Raw genomic sequence first — 18,144 nt, forward strand, 5'->3', positions numbered from 1 at the left:
TAAATAAATATTTTAAATGTACATTTCTATCGTCATGTTCACGGGCACAAGCTTGCATGCAAATTTATTTCCTTAGAACATCATGCCTGCTTATGTTTTGCATTTATTTCTCTTGTAATTATTTATTTGTAATTTTAATCTCAAATATGTTTTGGGGGATGTTTTGTTTGTTTGTTGAAGAAAGTAATGTGGTATTTTTTACAAAAACAGCTACAGGAAGAGGTGGAAGGGGCCTATCATCATGTTTCCCTCATGGAGGGGAAAACGGTGCCTAGAATAAACAGGGCCATGTGGGGGCAAGAGGACTGCAGGCACTTGGGCAGAGTCTTTGGCTGCAGGAAGCATTCTTTGGTTACTCTCAAGAACGGGAAAGAAGTAGCCCAAGGAAAGCCTCTGTCTCAGAGCTCCATTCAGGGTCCCCCGCTCTACAGGCTGGTAAGGGGTGGCTTCAGACTTCCAGTGCACCACCTGCAGCACCAAAACCACGCACCGCACAATACAAGATTCACCTAAGAAGAGGTGTCAACATTGTGTGGATTGGAGCAAAACTGCAGAGCAGTTTCAGGGGACGTCCCCGGAAAGTTCTGGGCTTCAGAGTAGCTAATCGTAATGTTCAGGGATATGACAGATTTGCAGAGAATGAGTGCCAGGTGGAAGGATACAGGCACTAAGGCCAGGAAGATGGCTATAGCTAGGATGGCCAGTGCAATGCGGAGTCCTAAGGGGCCTCTGAGGGAGTCTTTGATGCAGTTGCTGTAGACCCAGAAGAGCAGAAGCAGGAGACAGTAGGGGGGGTGGGGGCAGGAGGCCAGAGACCCCAGCCGCAAAGTAGCAGAGGGATGGGGCCGAGGATTACAACAAGGCCAGGGAGGAGCCATTCAGGGTGACGGTGCCATACAGGGGACAGCAGCCACTGAAGGAACCTTGGGTCCAGGTCAGCATCGCGGCTGCCATGGCCCCTCGCAGGAAGGAGGCTTTGAAGAGTGAGAACTTGAAACGCTGCATAATGCAAAGTGTAATGGTGAGCAGAGTATTTTTTCTAGAATATGATGGATATCATAAAAATTTTAGACTCAAAACAAAGTTATATTTATATTTTAAAATTCTTAAATTGTTTAACTTACATTTGTTAAGTAATTAACTTAAAATTGAATAATTAACAGAATTAGATATTTTTGCTGTTAATAATGTTAATATCAATGCTCAAAATGTATTTTTTTAAGTTTTAATGGTAACGATTTTGTAAGGGATATGATCCCTTCTCAACCTGAATAGTAACTGGCTATTTTATGATAAGTTTCTTCTGTTTTTAGGAAAATAGGTTCAATGTATAGTTCTTTAGAATGTGGCTTATTGTTTTCATGACATATTTATTTCTATATCAATACTTATAATGTTAACATGTCAAAATGAAGTATGAGCTTGATAGCATCTATAATAGCTTCTTGAATAGTGACTCTTATAAAAATAAAGATACATATGAAGGCTATTTCACATTTCATTATTTTAAAAATGTATTTTGTTTTCCTTATAATGTGTCATATTTTTACAATGTGGAAAAGCCATAAGCCTGCCACCACATAAGACTTCCCCAAAAATTAAACAGTGACTATATTTAATGATGACATTGACACAAAATAGCATTTTGAAAGCCTTATGAGTTTTTCTATTAGTGAACATTCTATATCAAAGGACAAAGTTCAGTCCATAACTGATGCATAACTTAATAGGAGTATATCCACAAATGAGTTAAATTCTCTGTAACTACTCCCTGAGACATTAAATAAAGACAGTATCATCTTCCTCACAAAGTCAATATCATGGGGTCAACTGAGGTAAACCTTATCACTAATGTCTGGCACAAGAAAGTCATTAAGCTAATAAGCACATATTTTTTTTTAAAAAAATAATGTTTATTTTTGAGAGAGAGAGAGACAGAGAGACAGAGCATGAGTAAGGAAGGGGCAGAGAGAGGGAGACACAGAATCTGTAGCAGGCTCCAGGCTCTGAGCTGTCAGCACAGAGCCCATCACCAGGCTTGAACTCACAAGCCCTGAGATCATGACCTGAGCCGAAGCTGGACGCCTAACCAACTGAGCCACCCAGGTGCCCCAATAAGTACATAATTTTTAAAAAGTTTAAGTAATATAATACCATTTTATAAAGTTGCAATTTATTCTTATTTCTGAGAAATTAAGTTGTTCATCTGTCATTCGGCCTAACTGGCTGACATTTCACCAATATTTACTGAGGAAAATATTTACCCATAATTTTCAACTGTGTCAGTCAACATAGTAAGCACTGGAGATATATAACTGAGCAAGACAAAGAAGGCTTTGCCTACCATGGAGCTTCTTTTTCCAGTATGAGTCTGAAAGTCAGGGATACAGAAAATTAATTACACACAAAATAAATGTGATACTTCAGAGAATGATCAATATGGTGATAAATTAGCATGAGAAAACTGGTGACTGGGAAGTTACCTTAAATAGAATGATCAGGGTAATGAGGTAACATCTGAACTTAGGGCTTAATGATGAGAAAGAACCAGTCACATACACATCCTAGGGAAATACATTCCCATTCAGAGGAAACAGCAGAAACAAAGACTGAGAGATGGGAAGAAAGCAGACATAACCAGAAGGAAGAAGAATGCTAATGTAGCTACAACACGGTAAGGAAGGTTACAGAGATGTTACTGCAGGAGGAGGCAGGTATCAGATTTTTAAACCATGACAGGAAGGTTGGATTTGTTCAAATTCCAGTAGCAAGCCTTTGGGTAATTTTAATCAGGTGGTTGACACGATTGAATCTATTTAAAACAGCAATCCAAATCCAACTAATTGTTAGGCTCTTGTATTAATCTAAGTAGGAGAAAATGGATGTATAATAAATAGAATTAGTGGAGACAGAGGGGACTAAGCTCATTTGGGAAATATTTTGGAGATAGAACCAAGAAAATGAATTTTCTGAAGGCAGTACATGAACAGATACATCCAGGGTAATTTTATGCTGTAACAGAATGCTGATTTTATAACACGAAAATGGATCAACAGATCCATTTCATCAGAAAGGAAGCGGAAGAGAGAAGTTCAAGTATCCTACTTCATGCATGTAAAATACGGGTAACTATTACATTTCCAAAAGAAGATTCTAAGTAACCTGGAAATATGGACATATAAGTATGTAACTCCTAGGAGATATCAAGATTGTTTCTCTCAATCTGCAAATCACCAGAATATAGGATATTTCAAAGCCTTAAGGATGGATGGCATTATAGAAAAAAAAAAAAAAAAAAGCCCAGCTGACGCCCTAAAGCAGTCTAGTATTTTGAGGCCTAGAAGGAAAGCCTCAGTTGTAGTTGGGGAATAAAGCAAATAATCAAGATATTCTATTGTCATTGATGCCTGGGATTGGAAGTTTTTCAAGAAATTGAGGATGGAATGCAGTCAAATCCTGCTAAGCGGCAAATTAGGATGAAAACATGGGATTAATATCGTGTAAGATTTCAGTGCTGGTGCCCTTAGTAAGAACTCTTTCACTGGCATGTTGAGAAAGACAGCTATAGTAGAGCTAACCAAAGAAAGAAGAAGAATGAAAAATAAGACAAGTCATATACAATATTTGTCATATTAATCATATTGTCTTGGGGGAAAAATGCACTTTATATAAGGTTGTGGTACTTCAACTTATTTTTAAGGTAAAAATTTAGTTGATAATATAAAGTAAGAATTACACCTATTCTGCTCATGAACATACAGAATAGCAAAGTTTTGTTCCTTTTTCCAGGATTAATTAATTTTCATATTCCTTACAGTTTTACTCACTTAAATCCCCATGTTTATATTTACCAAGGGGAAATTTAATTCTGAACAAGCTTATATTTGCATCATTTAAATAGTGCCAAATAAAAATATAATTTAAACCATTTTTTTAAATAAAAGAATTCCAATTCATTATCAAGAAAAGTTAGGTTTATTGACTGATAATGTGTTGTCAAGACTCAGTTCTTGATAATTTGGTTATACTACTGTAAGACAATCCTTTTGGTAATTAAAAATTCATGTATTTGAGTGTGTGTACAGGGACAGAGAGGGAGAGTGACACACACAGAAAGAGAGAGAAACAAAGAGAAGAGAAAGTGAGCTTTGAGAAACAAATTTTTAAAATGATTATACGTATTGATTATGTAAAAACATTAATATTTAAATACATTTTAAAGAAGAATCATTTTGCTTATCTTTCCATACTAATTATAAGCCAATTTTTAAATGTAAGTGATACAATTATTAACAAGTTTTAGATTGCTCAGTAGAGTTCCGAAGATAAATATTAATGAACACGCTATATTGTGTCATATGCTGATTGATTCTGGAGTGTTGTAGATAATTTTATATATCATATTTTAAAAAGGATAAGCTTAAATTACAAATGAATACTAAACATAAAAGAATATAAAATATTTCTTAGAGAGAGACTAACAATATTCATATTCAATGACTCTGTGAAGGCACATGAAAGTTAAAAACATCGATACCCTTCTTCAAATATTTAGAGGGTCTTACAGAGGAAATTTGGCTTGCATTATTCAAAATGGTCCAATGCATACTCAAAAAGGTATGGTTGCTCCTTCAAATTTTCCACTGCTAATTGTATATGAAGCCAGATGGCAGTAAAGCAGCATCCAATCATGGAAATTCCACAGTAAATTCTTAAATTTTTGAGAGTGAACTACTTAGAAAATAGAATATTTTTTATTTGTGTTATAGACCTCTTAGCATCACATTTTGTATTACTGCACTGAAAAGATCCTCTTACTACAATATGGTAATAACTGGATAAAATTAATGAAGTAAAATCAAAACCCCCAAATGCCACACTATTGTCCTTCCTGGAGATTTCGTGATGACTTGATCAAATTAGAGCCCTTTCATAGTGATTCAGTATTAGAGAAGAGGAAGGAGGTTATGTGACATTATTAAACCTGAGCTATATTTAAATTTTCACCTGCCATAAAACTTTAGGCTTAAGCATCTATGAAGAATTCAAACTTTCTGTGAAAGGAAAGAGAATTTAATATTTCCTATCCCCAAAACATCTGCCCACACAGAAACATTTGGAGAAAACAAAGAATCAAAACTTGATTCAAAACAAAATTTTCTGAAGTTAAAAAATTGAACTATATCATTGAAAAAGGAGACTGTAACACCAGGTAAAAAGATAAATGGCCAAATTTGTTTTAAACATTGACAGATGAATAATCAAATACTTTAATATTGTAAGTTCTTATACATAATACTTGTATGGAAAAGGTAAAATTAAGAAATTAAAATCTGGAATTTACTGTATGAATCATAGCTATCATTAATTTAACTTTATATAATTCCATTACATCTTTATAAATATAATAATATTTTTAAGCCTGGAGCCTGCATCGAATGCTGTGTGTGTGTCTCTCTCTCTGCCCCTCCCCTGCTCACACTCTCTCTCTCTCAAAAAAAAAAAAAAATTAAAAAAAAAACATTAAAAAACTTATTAAAATGCATGTTACATAAATTATGCAAAATATATATAAAAGATAATATATATGTAAGACTTACACCGATAGACTAAGACTAATATGTACATTTTAAGTATATATGTATATATATATGTGCATATATATACACACACACATATATCCTTAAATATATATTCTTCATATACTAGATCTTCTGGCTTACATAGAATATAATTCAATTTTCAAAATATGTTTACATTAAAGATTGTCATAACAATCTATTTGTGCAAAGTATATTTATTTTTAGTATAATAGAAAACAACAGCATATACTGTTTTAAAAAGACATGATTAAAGTGTAATATGTGGATTGCATAAATTTTACAATATAACAATATTTAAGCTGCCCATCTGGGCAGGTATTTTCTGTTTTCTAACACAATACCATCATCTCTTATCTGGACCCTTTAAATACACTCCTAAATGATCTCCTCATTGCCATTAAACTTGTCACCTCTGCTCCCTTCTCCAAATGACAGCAAGAGTGATATTTTTAAAAAGCAAATTTATTCTTGTTGCTCTCTCGCTTAATACCACTCTATTCCTATTAAATGTAGAATGAATTTCAACATGCCTAGCAGAAAGTATCTTGCTTCATCTCAACTTAATTTCATGGAACTCTGCCTCATTCATTAATCTCTAGCTGCTTTCTTTGATCCCTTTTTCTGATGGTCTTTGTTGCTGCAGGGACTTTGCACATCCTCTCTCTACATTATGGATGATCATTCAATCCTTTTCCTGCACCTCAGAGCCTCAGATTTAGTATCACTTGTTATTTCAAATGAGCCTAGTTCCACTTTTTGGTGCTTCCATAGGTTATCATTTTATTTACTGTAGTTTTAACTTCATTTTTGGAAAATAAAAATATTGTGTCCCCTGCACTGAACAGAAAATTAAATGAGTTAGGGAAAAAAATCTTACACACTGCTTTATCACTAAAGGCTGGCATATCATGTGACATAAAGTAGGTACTTAATACATTTTGGTGACTGAAAATAAATTTCAAGTAGTCTCAGTGATCTGTTATATATAGTTGTGTTATAGATTTGGGGTAAAAATTTAAATTGGTAGGCTCAAAAAGTAAAAGCTAATACAACATTTATATAGGCAGATTGTACACAAATAGTTTAATCTTTGATGTAGTATAAGCAGACATTTAGTTTATTTGCTCCCTTAAGAATACGGCATATTCCAACTACCTAATCATTTAAAAGAACTTGTTTAGGGACACCTGGGTGGCTCAGTTAGTTGAGGCTCCAAATCTGGATTTTGGCTCAGGTCATGATCTCACAGTTTGTGTGTGAGTTTGAGCCCCACGTTGGGCTCTGTGCTAAAAGTGCAGAGCCTGCCTGGGATTTTCTCTTCTTCTTTCTCTCCCCCTCCCACCCCAAATAAATACACTCTTTAAAAAAATAAAGGAACTTGTTTAAAAATCAGAGTTCTCTCATGATATTGAAAGACCCATGCACTCCTGTGTTTAATGTAGTATTATTCACAATCGCCAAGATACAGAAACAACTTCAAGTATCCATCAGTGGGTTAGTGGATAAAGATGTGCTGTACACACACACACACACACACACACACACACACACTGCAATATTATTCATCCATGAGGGGAAAAAAAAAGAATCTTGCCATTTGTGATAATGTGGATGGACCGGGGGGCATTATGTTAAGTGAGATAAGTGAGACAGAGAAAGACAATTACTGTATGTTCTCACTGATACATGAAATCTAACTCAAGCAGAGCAGAACTCATAGAAAAAGGGTAGAATGGTGGTTATTAGGGGCTGGGGAGTGGAGGAATTGGGAGGCTGTCATTTAAGGATACGAACTTGCAAACAATAGATAATGAAGTCCTGAGGATCTAATGCAAAGCATAGTGATTATAGATAATAATACTATATTATAACCTTCAAAGTTGCTAACAGACTAGATCTTAATTGTTCCCACGACAGAAATCAACATGGGGGCACCTGGGTGGCTCAGTCATTTAAGCCTCTGACTCTTGATTTTGGCTCAGGTCATGATCTCAGGATTCCTGGCATTGAGCCCCACACTGGGATCCCCGATGACAACACAGAGTCTGCTTGGAATTCTCTCTTACGCTCTCTCTCTCTCTGCCCCATTCCTCCACTCCCTGTGCACATGTGTGCACATGCTCTGTCTCTCAAAAAAGCTTTTTAAAAAATCAACATGACGTATACCTTAAATTTATATAATGGTATGTGTCAATTATATCTCAATTTTTAAATATTTTTTAATGTTGATTTATTTTTGATCGAGACAGAGCATGAGTGGGAGGGGCAGAGAGAGGAGAGACAGAATCCAAAGCAGGCTCCAGGCTATGAGCTGTCACCACAGAGTCCAACATGGGGCTCGAAACCACGAACTGTGAGATGAGGACCTGAGCCGATGTCAGACACTTAACCAACTGACCAACCCACGTGCCCCAATATATCTCATTTTTTTTTAAAAATCAGGGTTTCCTTTATTTGTTGCTTATTTGTTGCTTATTTGTTTAGTCTTTTGTTTTTATTTTTCCTTTTTATAATCTCTTAGTATTTTAACACTCAAAATGATAAACTACAATTCTCAAAGCCTGAAAAGCATTTGGACAAGCATCAGTATGTTTTATTCTAGATTGCTCTAATATTAGTGCAAAGAATTACAGTGAGTATGTAATGAAAATTGCTTAGAAGGAACAAATTGAATTAAATCTGTATTTGCTTTTTAAATATTATGAGGTTAACTAAATTTTAAATTTTGCCATCTATATACCATAGCAGAGAAAGTAGCATAAAAAAGAGCCAGAAAATAATTATCTAGGTCAATTTCTTTAATGATACAATTTATCAGGCTTACGAAAACGTTACCCTGTAGGAAAAAGTAGAGTTGACACACCAATATTTCACTGGCATTATAGTCTTTGGAAAATTGCGTAGTTTAAAAGTAAGATATTTTGGTTATGGTTGATTAAACTATTTAAACAATCTCTGCTAGTGTATGTGGCTTGTCTTTAGATAATCTAAAATAAACACATAAAACAAACAAAATATATTTTTATCCTGTGATTCATTGCTGTATATATTTTCATTATTTGAAATGCACAACATTGTGGTTTTTAAGCTAATTCTATTCTGGATTGAAAGTACTTTGCATAGAACTGACTCAGTCACTATCACACTCTTGCAGTAGATTGATTCACATATACAAAGGAGAAGCTTTGGCCTTTTTACTGTTTTGACTGTATTTTGGTATTAAATTATTTATTACACATTTTAATGCAAATTTATTTGACCTATGGAGTTGATTCTAAACATTATGAAAGGTTTACATGAGGGTACTTTACTTACCCTCATCAATCCCAGCATTATGCTGAATAACGCAATGTTTATAATTACTATTTTAAATCCTTTGATGGAAATTGTTTCTACGCTTATTAATTCAAATAAATATGTCAAATAATAACCAGAATTGCCAATTCCAAACATTCTACCTTCTTCATCCTAGGGACTTCATTAATATAAAGGACAAGCCATAGATAAGATTTGCCATCATGCTCACTTTTATGCACTTTTCTTTGGAGAGCTTTTTGGTTGTTGTTTATTACAATCACACACGGTTCCTCCTAATTTATAGATCCAAGAACTGGGGAACATTAATCTCTTATGATTTTTGTAACCTCAAATACAAGTTTAATTTACTGAATGCAGAATGCAAAAAATCTTATGGAGTTAATGTGGCTTTTTTTCATTGCATCTTATGTTAAACTCTAATCCACGTTCCTGCAGATTTTATAGTTATTTACCTATATTTTTGGAGGCAAGCAACACAAAATGCCTTTGTACAGGATGAGTCACTCCAAGCAATGTGACTAGAGACAGCATATTAGTACTGCTTGACAAAGCAACTTATTATTTAAGCACAGAAAAGGACAAGAAATTGTATTTGAGTGAAAGGGAAAGGAGAGGCAGAAGAGGAAAAACATCAGTGCAAACTATAACAACCAGAAAATTGGATGAAAAGAAACAAGTCAAAGTTCTAGGAGGAATACCAATACGAGTACAGCCGGCCGCACTACTTATCAGCTGCACACAGGCCAAGCTCCTCGAGGAAATCCAATTTGTTTAGAGGAAGTGACCAAAGAGATAGAGCTAGGCAAATGATCCGAAGTGCCCTGTAAGAAAACATACCAGAGAAGCTGCTTTCCATAGTTTGAAATGTTTCCCACTAGGCTTTGTCATTTTTAAGAAACCACCCACTTTAAAATGGCACAAAGAATCCCTAATTCGGACAGAGTTACTATTATATATCATATTTTTAAAAATTATGTAATGGAAAAAGGTGCTGACAACTGAACTAGTAAATTCACATTTTTCTCAAGTACTGAACCCTTTAAAACCTGAAGCAGTTTATTCTGAAATATTTTAAATATACCCTTGAATGTTTCAAGACCTCCAACTCTAATTAGGAAAAATAAAAATCAAACAGTATGGCAACACGTATTTCAGATGAAGATTCAAAAGTTAAAAAATAGGCTATATGGACCAGAGGATAGCATTACTTTAAAAGACAAGTGAGACACTGATGGAAATTGGGTAGTATGTCAATAATCTATAAAGGAATTACCAAAGTTGAAGAAACAGGGGCAGGGACATTATCCCTCTCATCTTGAACCTAAAAAAAAATGATGTACACCAACTAAAATAAGAAAAATGCAGGCTTAAAGAAAGAAAATAGTTTACATCAAGGAGGTAATTTACACAGTATAATAATCTCTAAAATTGGCCACAGAATCATGAAATCACCAAATTTCAAGAAAATAATGTCTACAGATAGGATTCTGGGTTAGTTACAACCATTGGAATTTGATTAAAAAAAAAACTGGTTTGTAGGTCTTGGATAAGGTCTTCTCTCTACTTTTATCAGTTTGGAAATGAATCAAGAGAAGTTGTGCTGTGGAATCATGCAAACCAAAATGACTTTCCTTTACTACAGGTTTCTTTCAATTCTCATTTACTTTGTTAACAATTTCTATATTTTCTGTATAAGTGCCTGAATGGTGCCTATTGCCCATGCCCAGTAGAAATTAATTGCATCACAGTTGCTTAAAAGTACTACAGCAACAAAATTCTTAAAAGCATTTGCAGCCTTAATGTTGTGCAAAATGCTCTATTAGCTACAACTAAATTTAAGCTTATGTTGTCTTTATGCTGAAATGGAGCAGTTTCTGAGCTTGATGAAAAAACGCATTACGTATCCTCAAAGTATCATTTTCTCTTGTGTGTGAATTAATATTCTGACAATAAAATTGTTTTCACGGCAATTATATAATTTTTCATGGTTTCTTTTGTCTGTATTGTTTCCACTCATTTCAAAGGTAGGAGTGTGCAAAACCATTAAATTTCTCGTCATATAATAGAAATATATTTATAATTTCTAATGGAATGTATTCCCAAAATACTTGAGGTGGTTAAGGGATAAAATAGGTAGGAGTTCGTTTTTATGGAGTCTGAGGTGTTCAAAAACACTTAGAAATAATTGACTTTATACGCATGTATCCCAACTACTTGTGTTTATTTGATGCCTATTATATGCCAAGCACTATTTGAAGATCTTGAAATGCATCTCCTCACAAGACAGACAGTTTTCTCTCCCCCAGAAAGCCTGCATTCTTCTGAGAAGGGACAAAAAAGCAAACAAAATGAATGAATCACTGAATAACCATTTGGAAAATATGAGTCTGTTATTCATATTCTGCAAATAATTAAGATAGGGTAAGAGATGAATGACGGGGGCACCTGGGTGGTTCAGTCAGTGGAGCTTCTGACTCTTAACTGCAGCTCAAGTCACGATCTCAGGGTTGGTAAGATGGAGCCCCACCATCAGGCTCTGCCCTGAGAAGCGGGAGCCTCCTTGGGATTCTCTCTCTCCCTTTCTCTCTGCTCCTGTTTGCTTGCACTCTCTCTCTCTCTCTCAAAATAAGTGAATAAACTTAAAAAAAAGAGGTGAATGATAAAGGTAAATGGTTTGACATGGGAGAGTTTTCTAACAAAGCCATAAGTATACTAAGATGAATAATAAAGAAGTGGTCATATAAAGTACTGGATAGAACGTCATTTCAAGAACAAATTAATATCATTTTTAAGGCAGATATGCCAACTTGTCACCAGATATCAGTTCTGTCTGTCTTCATAGAACTCCTTATGGTATATTTTTTCTCTGAGTAAGATTTACACCTCATTTCCTTTTTTCCTGAGGCATGCATATGGGTCTAAATTTGTACCAAATATATGTGTAACTAGAAGTGGCATGCAGCTGATGCCAGAAAACCTCCTTATAGATAACCAGCTTGTGCCCTTTGACACGTCTTTGTCCCTTCCAACATTTTTTTTTTTTGCCAAAAAGAAGAAATGGCTGAAATTGAATTTTAACTGTCATGTTGTACCGTACAGTTGAGAGTCTATACATCCATGGTGAAGCATTTAGTGGAAGAAGTTTGATTCCTTCACCATGAGGACCATGAGAATATCATGAAACATAAAGCATCACATCAGTGATGAACTGATCAACAAAAAGGTGTTGCAGGAAAAAGAGGGGCCATGGTTAATTCAGCTTTTTCCTCAGACAACTTAAGAAATTCCTAGTTTATTCGTTCATATAGGATTGTTCAACTATAATAACACAGAAAATAACTTAGATAACTCTGTCCTGTAAAGAGTAAAGAAAAAAAAAACCCTTAAATGTGTATTCTTTATACTTTACAAAAATATCAAAGATTTTGTGCTTCTGGACGAATCAAATGAGAATATGTTATTTGACATGCCTTCTTATATGAAAAAACACCTGCAGGCCCCCAAATACGTAGTATTACTACTATATTTTGAATAGAAGAGAGGGGTGCCTGGGTGGCTTAGTCGGTTAAGCACCTGACTCTTTCTTGATTTCAGCTCAGGTCATGATCTAATAGTTCATGAGTTTGAGCCCTGCATTGGGCTCTGCACTGTCAGTGTGGAGCCTGTTTGGGATTCACTCTCTCTCCCTCTTTCACTGCCCCTTCCCCACCTTCTTTCTCTCTCTGCCTCAAAATAAATAAATAAACTTAAATTTTGTTGAATAAAAGAAAGATAACCTTATGAATAGAAGGTTACCTGACTTGAAAATCTAATCTGATGACTACCTTGAAATGAGACTGGTCGGGTATGGGGGTAGGTGGTATTGATTAAATATTAAGTGGGAGGAAACCGACATTTATTGAGCACTTAAAATGTTTCAGGAACATTAACATATTTTAATATATATCAAGTGTATTCTGAGATGCAGACATTGTTTAACCTATTTGTAGCCAAAATTAGTCAATCTAAGGTAATTTCAATAAATTTTCTAAAGTAATAGCATAGGAGAGCCAGGAAAATAATTGGAACTGATTTACCATCTATCTATTCAATATTAACCACAAAATGATAGTGACTCAGTTCTTTTTTTTTAAACAATCCAACTACTCTCAGTAATAAATCATGACAGTAAAGACTAGGGAGTGGAGGATATCTATGGACATTAAGGAATTATAATTGCATATTTGTCACTCTTACCTGTAATATCAATTATCTACCCCTGAAAGAATGTTTTAATGTATTCACTATTTAATTTCAGCAATCCCAATTTCCTTATCTATAAACTTTAGAAGATGATAGAACTAATGTAGGAGTAAATGAAATAATAAATATGTATCAGAATTTGACAAGTAGTTTTATTAACCACTATTTTAATTTTATATAATAAACTTAATTAAGATGATATACTATTTTAAACTTACAAAAACATAGCCATAAAATCATCAGAAATCAGATAATTTTTTTCCATTACTGAAATCACTAACTTAATCATATATTGCACATATTTATGCAAAAAAAAGTTTCACTAGCTGTAGCTATGTCAAATATGTATATTGCAGTGTTAAACACAAACCAAAAATCTTCAATTTTTTCCTAGTGCCCAAAGAGAAAGATAGCCTCCGTATACTTTTCTTTCAGCATTTTCTTAGAGAAACAGTATTTTTAAACTGTATCTCTGAGATATATTTAAATATTTTTAGAAGCTGAAAGAGTCTTTTGCCACTTATGAATTCTACGGTGTCTTTCTTGGGGATTTTCGAGAAGTCTATTCTAAATGTGAACATCAAGTAGAGTGGCACTCCAATGGAAGGTTAGCCTAGGCACTTGATTCCAAGTAGTAACTTCTGCTTGTTGCAAAGACATATGAAGTATTATAGTTCCTTTGAATAAAAAATGGCATGTATGTAATTGATTGTGTCTGTCTGGCTATCTAATAGGGTGAGATTTCTTTTGGTCTTCAGAATCTCTTCAGCAAATTACCTGTGCTGCACATTACAGTCTGGCTTAATGCTTATTCAGTGATAAAGATTATTTTGTTCTTTTATTTTGGGGTAGGTTTATTGGGTTGGCAGGGTATTTTATTTTTAATTATATTTCTTCAACAATTTGACAATGAGGATGGAACTGGTCTGACAGCTTCCCAACTTGGGTGGGCCAGCTGAGGGTCTTTTGGCATTATAACAAATCAGGTAAGAGACCTCAAATTATAAAAAGTCTCCCTTTTTGCTCTGTGCTTTTTGAAATAGGAACCAGACAAAACACACTCTCCAAAATCAAGATTTTATGGTCAAGTAAGTATTGGTAATATAGGTTCTTAAAACCAGTCAAGACCGCCATTAGTTTTGATGGTAGAAAAACATATTAAGCCAGAAATGCCTCTTTCTCAAAAATGGGAATATATTTGTCACATTTGCAATAGGTAAACATACATGAATCTAGTTTTGCAGCAACCTGAGGATGGTGCCTCTGATTTGGATGAAATAAGGTATTTATGGGAGTCCTTAGATGGAATTTGTCTAAAATAAATAGACTGCAGGTATCTGTGTGATGTATATCATTCCAAGAGCAAAGTTAAAAATTAGATAGCCAGGAGAAAATCTTGAGAAAAATAGAAAGGTGAGAATTAAAATCATTTTTTTCTTTATAGAACTCTCCTCCTTTTCCTACTGTCCCCACTCTCTTTCATCCTGCTGCATCTGTTACTTCTGTACATTACTCAGATCAACTTCTAAGAAGGAAGAATGACCTTTTAGATGAATGTGTTCTTGTTTTTTTGTTTTTTGTTTTTGTTCTGTATTGTTTTGTTTTTGTTTTTGTTTTTTTCATTTCTGGAGCTCCCTGCAAAGGGGGATGGGTGCACAATATCTTTACCTGGTAATGAATTACTTGCTTAGTTGGGGACATAAATTTATGAATCTCATGCCCTAGCTCTGAGTTCATTTCATATATTAGCCCAATTTCATCTACAAAAATCCTTTGCGACATCAATGCATCACATATCGATGAAGCAGAAATAAAAGAGATGTGATCAGAGAATAATTGAGAACTTGGATAAAATACTGTGCCCCTACATGAAGGCGATCAGCTGGACAGTAGTTACACTAGACACTTGGAAAAAGGTAAACAGAACTATTAAGTAGAAAAATACTAACACCGAGAAAAACTCAACACCATAAATTCTACATTGTTTTCACCTTAATAGGAAGGAAATCAGCCCTTCCTATTCCAATTGCCAATGGAGCTGATGCCATTGAGAGGCCCCCCAGGCCTCCTAGGTAATTCACCTGCTTTATTCACCTGATAATATTACTAAAGTTTTTTTTTTTTTTCTTCTTCCCCTGTGCTCTCATGACAACTATTCACACTCAAGTTAGTGAAAAGGTGGTAGGATAGCAAAGACAGACTATTACTCAAATATTAGCAGCAGCTGCTCAGTTTAAGGACAACAGAGACAAGTAGAAATAAAAACAAACAAAAACACAGCATTAACTGCTGAGTTAGAACTATTTATTCAATATAATCCTTAGCCCGATATCCTCTGAAGGCAGAAAAAGAAGAAACAAACACCGTATATCATTATTGCAAGAGGCCAGGACACTGGAAGATGGATAGTAGAAAGAGAGTCTGGCAAATGCAGAAATGGCAAGAACAAATATTCAGGAAATCCCAGAAGGATAAAACTCTCAGCCAGAAAATAATTGTCAAATGGCTTAGGTTGATGGATTGAGGGATTCTCAGGGGTAGGAAATGGTGAAATATGTTTCAATATTTTTTTATGCTACCCTATCCTTGCCTTTTCTGGTAAGTATTGGGGTTATTTGTTTCATAAAAATTTTTTGCCTTTGGCATGATGATAAATCAAAATTAGTTGGTATTTTGAATCAGGTTTCTACTTTTTTTTCCTTTGTTACTTTTCCTTTTTTTTTTTTTTCCTGTAGTTTTCATAGAAATAGTTTCCTCTAACAGAGGAACATGCATTCTTTCTCCTGATTAATCCATAAACCAATTGGGGAGATATTTGCTATATAAAGACCTCCATCCATATTCTGTACTCCAGATGGAATGCTTAAGGAGTTCCCTGGGGCTTAGGGAGGAAGGCATCTAACGTGGTTATTTTGTCCTTTCTGAAAGAAACATGGTATGGTATAGAGTGTCAATCTCACACTATGTTGGGAAAAATGTCCTATATGAAAGGAAATCAATATTACTTTGGGCCCTGAAGAATAATGATATTGGTTTAATTTGATATATAAAACTATTAAAAATAGCTAAGTAAAATGATTAGCCATGGCCATGTATAAAATAATATCCTTTCCCAAGTGTTCAATTGGAAACAGCAAAATAGTTATAAAATAACTAGAAAACAAGAAGTAAAAATGGAAGTTACTCTGTAATTCTCTCACACTTCCAGGGAAGAAGGAAGGTAAATTTGATTAAGATTGTCACCATTTCACTACTATATGGATTTTTTCAAGATCTTAGTAAATAAATGTGTCGTTCTAGTAACTACTGTAGTTCCTAACCTTGTAACTATTCTGATTTTGGTACCATCATCTGTAAACTTTTTCTCTGTAGTTGATCTATATTCAGCTTTCTATTTTTGCCTATTCCTCTAGTGGATGTCTCACAATGTTTTTTTGTTTTGTTTTGTTTTTTTAAGTTAGTTAACAAATAGTGTAATAACGGTTTCAGGAGTAGAATTTAGTGATTCATATTACTTATATTTAATACCCAGTGCCTATCCCAACAAGTGCCCTCCTTATTGTCTATTACCCATTTAGCCCAACCCCCAACTAATACCCCTCAGTTTGTTCTCTGTATTTAAGACTCTCTTATGGTTTGTCTCCCTCTTTTTATCTTATTTTTCCATCTCTTCCCCTGTGTTCATCTGTTTTGTTTCTTAAATTCCACATGAGTGAAATCTTACATTTGTCTTTCTCTGACTGACTTATTTCGCTTAGCATAATACACTCTAGTTCCATCCATGTTGCTGCAAATGGCAAGATTTTTTTTTTTTATTTTTGATCACCAATATCCCATTGTGTATATATACCACATCTTCTTTATCCACTCATCAATCGATGGACATTTGGGCTCTTTCCATTATTTGGTTATTGTTGATAACGTTGCTGTAAACATTGGGGTGCATGTGCCCCTTTGAAACAGCATTTTTGTCTCTTTTGAATAAATACCAGTAGTGCAATTGCTGAGTCATAGGGTAGCTCTATTGTAAAATTTTTTGAGGACCTTCCATACTGTTCTCCAGAGTAGCTATACCAGCTTGCATTCACAGCAACAGTGCAAAAGAGTTCCTCTTTTTCATTTCCTCACCAACATCTGCTGTTTCTTGAGTTGTTAATTTTAGCCATTCTGACAGGTTTGAGGTGGTATCTCATTGTGGTTTTGATTTGTAGTTCCCTGATAATGAGTGTATTTAGGCATTTTTTCATGTGCCTGTTAGCCATCTGGTGGTCTTCTTTGGAAAGTGTCTGTTCATATCTTCTCCCCATTTCTTCACCGGATAATTTTTTTGGGGGTGTTGAGTTTAATAAATTCCTTACAGATTTTTGGATACTAACCCTTCATTAGATATGTCATTTGCAAATATCTTCTCCCACTCTGTCGTTGACTTTTCATTTTGTTGATTGTTTCCTTAGCTGTATTGAACCTTTTATTTTTATAAAGAATGTTTTTAAGTGTAGCTATTTTGAGACAGAGACACTGAGCATGGAGAAGGCAGAGAGAGAGGGAGAGAGAGAACCCCAAGCATGTTCCACACTCAAGCACAGGGCCCGATGTGGGGCTCGAACCCACAAATTATAAGATCATAACCTGAGCTAAAAGCAAGAGTTGGACACTTAACCAACTGAGCCACCTAGGTTCTCCTGTGCTGAACCTTTTTATCTTTTTTTCAACATTTTTTTATTTATTTTTGGGACAGAGAGAGACAGAGCATGAACGGGGGAGGGGCAGAGAGAGAGGGAGACACAGAATCGGAAACAGGCTCCAGGCTCCGAGCCATCAGCCCAGAGCCTGACGCGGGGCTCGAACTCACAGACCGCGAGATCGTGACCTGGCTGAAGTCGGACGCTTATCCGACTGCGCCACCCAGGCGCCCCTGAACCTTTTTATCTTGATGAGGTCCCAGTTCATTTTTGCTTTTGTTTCCCTTGCCTCCAGAGAC

General features: G+C 35.0%; 1 pseudogene; it reads right to left on the reverse strand.

Annotated features, from left to right (window-relative positions):
* Window positions 1–358: 358 nt before the first annotated feature.
* Window positions 359–18,144, reverse strand: part of LOC122198613 — a 48,984-nt pseudogene continuing 31,198 nt past the window's right edge.

The sequence above is a fragment of the Panthera leo genome, chromosome A1 (genome assembly GCF_018350215.1).
Source record: "Panthera leo isolate Ple1 chromosome A1, P.leo_Ple1_pat1.1, whole genome shotgun sequence".
Lineage (NCBI taxonomy): Eukaryota > Metazoa > Chordata > Mammalia > Carnivora > Felidae > Panthera > Panthera leo.